We start from the raw sequence: 10,110 nt of genomic DNA, 5'->3' as shown, positions 1-10,110 counted from the left end.
TCTTCACAACGCAAGATGCATTGCAGCAAGAGGAGAGCAGAGCAATGCACACCAGGGTTTGTCGGCAGCAGAACAACCACGTCATCTTACAAGCACAAACGGTTCCTCAGAAGAAGAGATGGAGCAGGGAGAGCAACTGGCCGATCCATGCCACTGATAATGACCCTGGTCAGAAGGAACAGCAGTGTCTAGGCAGGGGTTAATTGACCCACAAATTTCAACCCTACGTGCAATTTGTTTGCTCTTGGTTTAAGTTGTGATATGAAGTTGTGCCTGTGCAGACATCATGGAGGAAATGACAAAAGGCATAATCATAGGTTGTTCCAGGAAATCAGAAAGTGGCACGCATTGCCGCAATTCGTTAATTAATTCATTCACCCACAAATTGCAGGGGAGTGCACCACTTCTGGGAACACTGGCGGCACCCAGCAGCCATTCATGGGTTAATTAAATTAATTGACCCACAAACTGACCAAGCACCATGGTTACATGCAAATAGGTTACGGAATAGCTCTCAAGACCCATGGCCTGATAGTGAAAGACATTCTTTCTTCCAAAAGCAGTGATTTTAATCTTCTGGAAGTTATCTTAGGAAATACCTTTGAATACTGATGAAACAGAAGACACTGCTGACAAATGAATGCCAAAATGTGGGTGTTTTGCTTCAGGTTTCAATTCTTTCTTATGCAAAGTATAGTTGCTATCTCAGAGAAGTCATCAAGGACAATTTTACTGAACAAACATGGATTTTCCAAAGTGAAGTCAGAGTGGTAGCCAAGATCAAATGCACAGGATGCTAGTCATGCAGAATCAGATACCATTAGTCCAGAAGGCAGAATCAGGCAGAAGCCCAAGCATCAATAATACGAAGGTACAAATGCAAGTCAAGGTCAGGAAAACCCAACACAGGGCTGAAGCAGTTATCTTCAGCTCAGGCTATGCCAATAAAGCCAGCTCATATTACGAGAGCCTCCTGAGCCCCGCACAAGGCTCAGCTTCAGAACATGACAAACTTGCCCTTGAGGGATTCTCCCTTGTTGAGGAGTTCCTTGGAGTGAAGCTCTTCTTAAAGAAGGCCTTCTGATTTGCTCCGCAAGGCAGTAACACCGTCTAGGACTGAGGAGTCACTCAGCCGCTTGTCTCCATAGCACAGTTCCTCTCTGTCTGTGAGGATAAGCCTATGGTCCTCTCCCCTGAAAGCCCATTCCCCCACAAGTTTCCTGATTTGGATGGTTCCACACCATTCTCCCTCTCTGGGAACTGTAGCTTCTTGGGGGAGGATTCCTCCAGTAGGATCATGACAATCTGTTATCCCGAGAATAACCTATCATGCATGTTTCTTCTGTCTTACTCTCTTTTCCTCTGCCTCAAAGGGACAATACAGTCAGAAAACTGTAGAGAGAGTTTCTCTCTATTGTCTACACATTAACATTTTCCTTTGGCTCCTATAGTATGTGAGATTTTACTTCCAGCTATTTTTATCCTTATGTTTTAAGAAATACATATCACTCTTTCCTCAGCCAAACACACTATTTATAAGTCCATCACTGCACTTGAAATTCAGGTATAGAACATCGTCACCCATCCATTTCCTGCAATGAGATTATGATCTATCTCCCCAGGTGCCACTATTTCTTCTTATTTTTATGATTTTGTTAGCACATTTATCCCATCCTGTTTCTTCTTGCAAGGAACACAAGACAGTTGCTGCTGGTGTTGGTGATGATGATGAGGATTACTATTATTTTCCACCTATTCCCAATTCTGGAACTTGTAAAGGTAGTTTACAAATAAAAATTTATACAGTGAGAGCATAAATAGAAATATACAAAAGTTAAACATATAATGAAATTAGTAGAATACTAAAATTATATAAAATACCAAAATAAAATGCTAATAAACACATAGAAAATAACTAGTCCAATGCAGACTACTCTCCACAGCCTGCCAGAACAGTAAGGTTATATAGCCTGCATCCGAAAGACTCAACAGGGAGGGCACCAACTCTGCCTGGGAGAAGAATACCAGAGCCTTGGGGCAGCCAATATGAAGGCCCTCCCATCTTTTCACCAAGCGTGCCTGCGAAGGCGGTGGACTAAAAGAAGTGCCTCCCCAGTTGATCTTTTTGCATGGGCAGGCTCGTAAGGGAGCCTGGACCCATGCTGTGCAGGGCTTCATGAAGTCATAACCATGGAGCTGTGCCAGCCTGTGAGGCGTTCAGTGAAGGAGCCGTTTGCTCAGTCAACCGAACCAGATGGAGTCTCCAGCCCATCAGTGGCAAGCCCACACACAGGATCCAAATGGGATGCGACTAAGGCGTGCTTCCTTGTGAACAAGCCCGACACCTCCAGCACAGAGCACAGCTGGCACGCTAGCTTTCACACTCTGAGCCACCTTTGAGGCTTGGGCACCCAGGATCAGGCTCAACTCCAGGAATATACCCGTGTCTTTGGGGGAATGTCACCCCATCCAGCCCAGGCTGAATACCTATTCCTTGATCCACCTTCCAACCCACCAGGAGTGCCTCTCTGTTGCCTGGATTAAAGTACAATTTGCTTGCCCTCCTCCAGTCCATTACTGTCAACAGATGCTGCCAACAGCTTCCTTGGCATGAGGGGGAAAAGGAAAATTGAGCTGGATGTCAGCAGCATACTGGAGACGATGGAGCCCAGAACTCCAGGCAGCCTCTTCCAATGGTCTCACCCTTATCTTAAATAGCACGGTGGGCAAAACAGAACCCTGTGAAACTCCACAGGCCAGTGGCCACAGAGGTGGAGTCCCCCAGTACCACCTTCTGGGGTCTGATTTTTACCCCCCGACTCCCAAAATTGTTGCAGCTGGAAATGGGGTGGTGCTTTGCTGGACCTGAGCGGGAAGGCTCATAGGCAACGTCAGACCCCAGCAAGGGAGTGGCAGTAGCAGCAGCAGCAGCAGCGCCAGAGGACAAACTTGCCAGGCAACAGTGCAGAGCTTCTGCCCCTTGCCATTTGCAAGTGATGGCTGACATGGCCCTCCTCCCGTTTTATCCTCACAGCAATCCCGTGAGGTAGGACAGAGTCAATGACTGGCCCAAAGTCATCCAGTGAGTGTCATGGCCCAGAAGGGCCTCGAACCCAGGCCTGCTGAGTTCCAGTCCAACTGCAACGCAACTCTGACTCTCCCTGCGCCCTCTTGCATCAGCAAGGCAGTGGAGTACCCACCACCAGCAACCCAGCATCAAGCACATGCACTATTACAAAGCATTGCGTTAAACAGGAATCTCACTTAGGAATGCCCAGACCAAAACAGCATCTGTGGCCCAGTGGCCCACACGAGCCTATCGTGCACCACCAGACAGAGGAGGCCGAGCCTCACCACCCACTCCGAGGCATGGGTGGAACCCCTCCTGGCTCACCCTGGGAAAACCAACTCTTGCTTAATACCTCGAGACAGTATGCCTAGCTGGAGTATTCTTAACCAATTCAATTCTTTTGACCACTGCAGATGAACTGAGACCCACTGCTCAGTCATTGAGAAAGTATTCTAGAAGCCTTGTTAGTGCGACTTACCAAAGGACACCAAGAGAACCAATGTGGTGAACAGTTAGAGTGTTGGCCTAGACCCACTGATTTAAAAAATGCCTATATGTCTCTCAGCTTCACTGCCTTCTTGACCTGAAGATCCAGAGATCCTGTGAGAACAGCCCTATATGACAGGAACTGCCCCTGCCAGTGAGCCGCATCACCACAGCCACTCAGTGAAGAACCTGCCAGACTGGCTCCCCCGAGGCTGGCTGTGGTGTCCTCCTGGGCAGGAAGGAAGGTTCCCTCAAGGAGCTTCATTTATTCAACAAGATCTATCTGAGCTCTGGAATGTCTTGTATTGCTTCTGGCTTGTTCTCTGATCCTGAATGCTCCTCAGGCTTGACTCCCAGATCCTGGTCCTAACTCACTCCAGGCTAGGAACCAAAGAATCCACCTATCTTTGGTCCATGGCAGTTTTGCATGTCAGTTCCATCCAATTTCCTCATCGATCTGCAATTTAAAAAATAACAGGTCAACATTTCTATACACTGTTTCCACTAGCATGTGCACTGTGTACACAAATGTCCCTAATAGATACGTTTTGGCATGAACCATTCCCTAACAGACACATTTGAGCCTGCGATTCTTAAGCAGAGGCCTGCCTTCCAAAATCTGGAGAAGTGTGTGAGCCAAAGGATAACTGTCCCATTCCGCACAGGAGTGCAGGATGTGCAAATGAGGTCAGTTTGCTTAAAAATGCAGACCAAATAAAGTCCTGCCCCCCCCAGCCCCCATTTGTAATCCAAACTGTTCTGCATGCCCAGCCTTAATCTTAGGGGCCGAAGGCTCATCAGATAGGCCTAGCATTGTCTGTAGATACTAACCCCCAGCATGCATTAAGTTAGAGGAAACAATGGCACTAAAGAGATTGCAGGTCTATGCATATGTAAAACTGTACAGTTTTCCCTATGCTGCTGATTTTTTTTCTTTTTTTGGAAGGAATGAGAACTTTTCAGATTGCACTTTGCTTCAGCCAGCCACGCATACAGTGCTGACTCAGGATCTGTGATTAGAGGAAAGAGCCATGAGGGAGCTTCCAAAACCATGTGTACCTCCCAAGAGGGAGCCATTACATCTGTTTCGAGGAGGCCTTAAACAGGAGGAATGAATAAGTGGAGGAAAGGATTACAGGAGTCTCTCTCTCTCTCTCTCTCTCTCTCTCTCTCTCTCTGTGTGTGTGTGTGTGTGTGTGTGTGTGTGAGAGAGAGAGAGAGAGAGAGAGAGAGAGAGAGAGAGAGAGACAGAGAGAGAGACAGAGAGAGAGACAGAGAGAGAGAGAGAGAACAAAATGTGGTGGAGGGAAAAAAATCTTATTCTCACTGCATCCCATCAGCACCAAAACGCAAATGCTTTAAAACTTGATCAGGTTTTGACATAGATGTGGTCATACCAGCTGTTAAGAGTAACCAATAGTTAGTTGGAGAGTGTGTCACCAAACCAACTATAGAACTCAGTGGCCTGGAAGTTTGTTGTTTGCTCTGTTTTTAAATGTAGCTGTTGTGTTATATGTTTTGTTCAGGTGTTTCATTATGTTAGGGCATGATCCTCTGACTGGGTGGGAAATGCTGGGAGTTGTAGGATATTATTCTGTGTAAACCTGCACAGGATCACGCCTTTAATGCTTTAATTATACGATGCTTCACATGTCATCAGCAGAGCTTACAAAAATACACACACACCTCAAATAAATAAGCAATCGCTATCACTGAAAGTAAACTATGTAAATTGCAATAGGAAATATTGGCTCTTGCTAAGTATTTCTAATCATCATTTATGCTACGGATAGAAATAAGCACAGAGAAGGAAATAATCTCATACAGCAATCAAGTTATAGCTATAACTGTTAAAAGGCAGAGGGGGATAAGCCGTAAAACATGGCCTTATACTAACACTTTCTAGGGAGAACATAGTAAATGAAGGGTTATCCTTAGAAAGTGCTTATTTTGTATAGTGATTATATTATTCCCTATTCATATAATAAAAGTTTTAAACTTGCCCTCTAGTAATACCAGGCTGCATTTCTCACCCCGACACCCACTGCTACTACAAAGCTGATCTCAGAGTTTTATCATTTTATGGACAATGCATTTGTTTTGCTTTTATGGCCCACAGCACTAGCTTACTGGATGTCATAAACTCCACAATAATTCAAGGCAGATGAAAACAATTCCTCCTGACCAAAATGCCAGTTAGCACACCAAATCCACATCAAGGTACCCAGGAAACAGCATAAGGCCCCTTTGCCACCTGGACAACCACCAGAAACACTGGACTGTGACTCACATCATTCCAAGCCAGTGTGGCCATTAAGGCCACTGGATGGGGATTGTGGGAGTTGTAGTTTAACCAGCCTGGGGGACTGCCTTAAGATGTGAGCTGGAGCAAGCTGCAGGTTTCCTTCTGTAAAAAAGCACCAGTGTTCAGAGCAAGCAAAAGTAACCTTTGGCTCTGCAATCCATGACTGGGGCATGCGATGTTCCAGTTCCATGCCAGACGTTCCATGTTCCCTCGCAGCTTACTGCTAAAGCAGAACAGCAAGGGCAAGAAAGCCACATTCTGTTGAGAAACATAATGGAAATAATGGGAAAGCACTCTGTGCTGTTTGCTAGGAATGCAGCTTGATCACCAGCAGCCAAAACAAATTATAATTAAATGGCAAAAGCAAAGTTGGTATTCTGAAATGATTTGCAAGCATACTCGTGAGCATACAGACATGGTGAGGAAGGCACATTTGCTACAAGGAGAAATTGTCCTTGAACAATTCCCTTAAACTGTTTTCTGGCAAACTAATGTACTTCATTTTCCTCTGATTCCTTTCCCCCTCCTTCCTTTCCCTTAAAATAAATATTTACCGCATTCAATAAAATATATTTCTCCCCACCCCCACTCAATTTATGTTTGCATTAAATAAATCCGTATCTCTTATAGTCTATGATATATATGACTACATGTAGCATATGTATATAACAATATTTGTAGACTCACGTCAATCAAATGATTCATTGAGAATAACACGAATTGGAAATCTGGCAAGGTTTTAAATGAGAGGGAAAGAATTTGCCTGTCTCAAAGCAAGGAAGAGTTCCTTTTAAATCAGTGAGGTTGTCCATTCAATAACCCCTGCTAAACTTTATAATGAACATTCCAGTGAAGTGCATGGCAACCTTACAGCTACGGAACAGAGAACATGTTCAAAAATGCTGCACAGTCTCTCCCAACCTGGGCTGCACCATGCACTGTTTAGATGGCGTTCCACCTCTGGAACACTGACATAAGAAGCAGAATCCAGACTAACTTTCATCCTGCTGTGTTTGTATTCAGAGTGCACTGTGGCATGTCCATTTGTCTTATAACATGGAATTTGTTTAAAATAGGGATGAGTGAAAATGTCACCAAGTTCACATTTTGATGTTACTTAATTCACACTCCCCACATCACAGCTCCAAAATCAGCCGTTTCCCAAATACTGAGGTTGTGTGTGGCAATGTAGGAAAAACGCACAAAAGATGCATTGTGTGCACTTTTCCCTAAATGCACTTTAGGGAAAAGTGTACACATTTCTTTAGCCTATGGGGGTAACTCCAGATCTTTCAAAAATGACTATGAAAAGGGCACACATTTGCAGAGTTTGGTTCAAGCCGATACCAGATATATTCCCATGCAGAAATATTGCAGAATGGCATTATTATTATCATTATCATTATTATTATTACATTTCTATGCCGCCCCTTGCTGAAGCCTCGGGGCGGCTTACAACACAATAAAATACATTGAAATACAATAGAACATAATAAATTACCATTAAATACAAAAATACAAAAAATACACTGAGTTACAAACATAATCATATAAAATTAAAATTATCAGTATAAAATAAGTAAATAAATAATATAGGAGGAGAAAAGAGAAGGAAGAAGAAGTTGCTTTACCATTGCAACTACAACAAAGTGACTAAAAAGGAACCTGACAGTTTTGCCCACCCCTGCTTTAACCACCGCCAACATTCTAGTATGAAAACCTGAAGGGATGCCACCACGAAGTAGCCCAGTTCTCAGCAAATAGCCTGAGCAGAGCAGAACAAGTTACATTTTCTGAATCTGTGTCTGTATCTACATTCTGAATGATGAATGGTCATTTTAAAAAATGAGTAACTTACTGCAATGGTACAAGCTGTGAGAACTTTTAGGTGTGCAATACATACCTGAGTTTGATTTCTTTGTTGAAAGCAAGTTTTCTATTATTTGCATTTATTTATAAAATAGGCAGGGTGCGTAGGAAGTGGGTGGAGCACAGTGTCACAGTCACAGAGACAATCTCAGTTCTTTCTTGGACTTTTTTCTCCCCGCTTGCTGTTTCTTCCCACACACATAGCTTGAGGTCATCCAGCTGAAATCATAATTGCATAATGATACTGATGCTTACTGAAAGATCAGAAGTGAGCCAGTATTTAGCCAATAGATTCTCGTAAGGATCATTGTGCATTATCATCGGACTTTTTTTTAAACATGCAAGTGGCTGGTTTCAAAAGGACCTGTCTCTCCAGCTCTATGATTCTATTTGTTCTCTAGCTTAGCAGACACAGAGCGAAGCCATACCAAGCCATGGGATGGGGTGGCACCCACTGGAGGGCCAATTCTGCACAACTGACTTCAGTCCAAACAGGCTGGCCACTAATGCTTTTGGCAAAGTGATCATTTTGAAGCACCAACCAGTATCTGTCCTTAAACCTGTCACTTACTAATACAGCAGAATGGCATTTGCTAAATTTTCATGGAAAGTATGCAGACATAACATTGCTCTTTAGACTTACAATTCATCTATTGTGCTGGATAGTGAAAAGTATTTCCATAAGTTTCTTCCACAGAATTGGTTGATGTAAGGCTATGCCCACTTCCAGGTGAGGCTTTTATGGTGCATTCACTCTGCCTCGTTCAGAGAATTTTACAGGGGGATGCAGACAACTATGTCTTCCATTTGCAGCCCTCACATGCTGTCCTATCACTTTTCCTGTCCTTTTGCTTCCCTGAACATAATCTGTAAAGAAAGGAGAGAAGGAATAGTTGCATAATGCATTTTGAATGTGGGTACTTGGATGCTGCCTGGGGAATGAAAGACCATACAAACAGAGGGTAGAGATCTGTGATCAGACCTCTATGAGTGTTTGCTCCATGTAGAAAAGTGACCTGGGGAGGCCCTGACAAAGCCCTAACCAGTGCCATGTACGTACAAAAGCTGGCTAGAGTAGCAGCTGAACCCTTCTTTGACACAAGCTCTGAGGTGGCATCCTCCACTGCACCTGAAGGCAGCAGGCTACCTGGCAGGGCAGGGCAGGGCAGGGCAGGGCAGGGCAGGCCACGCAGCGTAGAAGTCCTTCCTCCAACACCTGGCTACCACCTGCACGTTCTGCTTTGCTCTGCTCAACACTGAGCCAGTCTTGGTACGTGCATTCTTTAAAGTGAGTTAGTGCAATCAGCAAAAATGGGGATTGCATGGTGATAGGATCGCCTCCTCAATTAATGGGGAACAAATTCTCTAAACTTTTTGACACATCACTCAATTTATTCAAATTTTCCTGACTGCCCACTTGATAAATGCATGCAAAGCTCCTTCTTCAAAACTTTGTGTCACAGGGCTCCTTCCTGCAGATTCACTAAAGTAACAAAACACACTATTCCTCTACAAGTGTAAATACACAGATGATCCTCAACTTTAGAATTGCAGTTGTTTGTACAAAGGTGTTTAAAGTACACTAGAGGAAAGACAAACAAACTAGATATAAGGACTTCTCGGCAGAGCAGCCCCTCCCAACACTATATGTTGAGCTATACTTAATTCAGTTTGAGGAAGTACAGGACTCTGCTAAATTCCCCTTCAAGAACCTCATGACAAAAGAGGAAAATGTCTTTCATGGACACCTGCAGAGAGAAGTTCCGTCTTTGGGAAGTGTCATAGATCTTTCTTACATCTCCATATCATGCCCAAAGGCAGCAACAAGAAAAAATTTGTTGACTGTACTACTGTTTGGATGGGGGTGGGGATTCATTTGTGCAATTCTAATTACTTTTTGCTGGCTGGAGTAAAATGCCAACACATACCATAACCAGAACGAACTCACATCCCAGGACTCATTCGGATTTTTCCTTCTGTCACCCTTTATGTGCACATATCCACCCATTCACGTCCATCTCCACTAAAGAAAGAAACAAATAATGAAGAAACAGATTTTAATTTTGTACAAGAGAACAGAAAATAAATCCAGTTTTCTGTGTAATTCACAAGTCAGGAAGCATCTGTTGATCTACACCTGTTAGAGGAATGGTATATTTTCTTAGTTTAGTGAATATACATGAAGGAGCCACAATGGTACAAAGCTCTGAAGTAGTTTTCCCACATATTTATTAAGAGGGCAGCTTTCTCCCAGTGTACTGCGTAAAATTTTAAAAATGTGAGGGTCAGCATAACTGCACTGCACTCAGCCTTTGGGGCCTTTCCCCATATGCCAACTCCTTGAGAGGCTTGGAGGGTGACAACTAGGGGTGGGCCTGTT

General features: G+C 43.8%; 1 long non-coding RNA gene across 1 annotated transcript; it reads right to left on the bottom strand.

Moving 5' to 3' along the window:
• Window positions 1-3,429: 3,429 nt before the first annotated feature.
• On the bottom strand, window positions 3,430-9,755 carry LOC123017294. The gene is made up of 4 exons (XR_006413576.1): window positions 9,659-9,755; window positions 8,374-8,597; window positions 7,765-7,949; window positions 3,430-4,013 (listed from the first exon to the last, which is right to left on the bottom strand). It is a non-coding gene; the product is annotated as an uncharacterized LOC123017294 (long non-coding RNA).
• Between the last annotated feature and the right edge of the window lie 355 nt (window positions 9,756-10,110).

Source organism: Varanus komodoensis, unplaced genomic scaffold (genome assembly GCF_004798865.1).
Source record: "Varanus komodoensis strain SLA01 unplaced genomic scaffold, ASM479886v1 scaffold10, whole genome shotgun sequence".
In the NCBI taxonomy this organism is placed as follows: Eukaryota; Metazoa; Chordata; class Lepidosauria; order Squamata; family Varanidae; genus Varanus; species Varanus komodoensis.
This window is presented reverse-complemented; position numbering and strand designations above follow the sequence as displayed.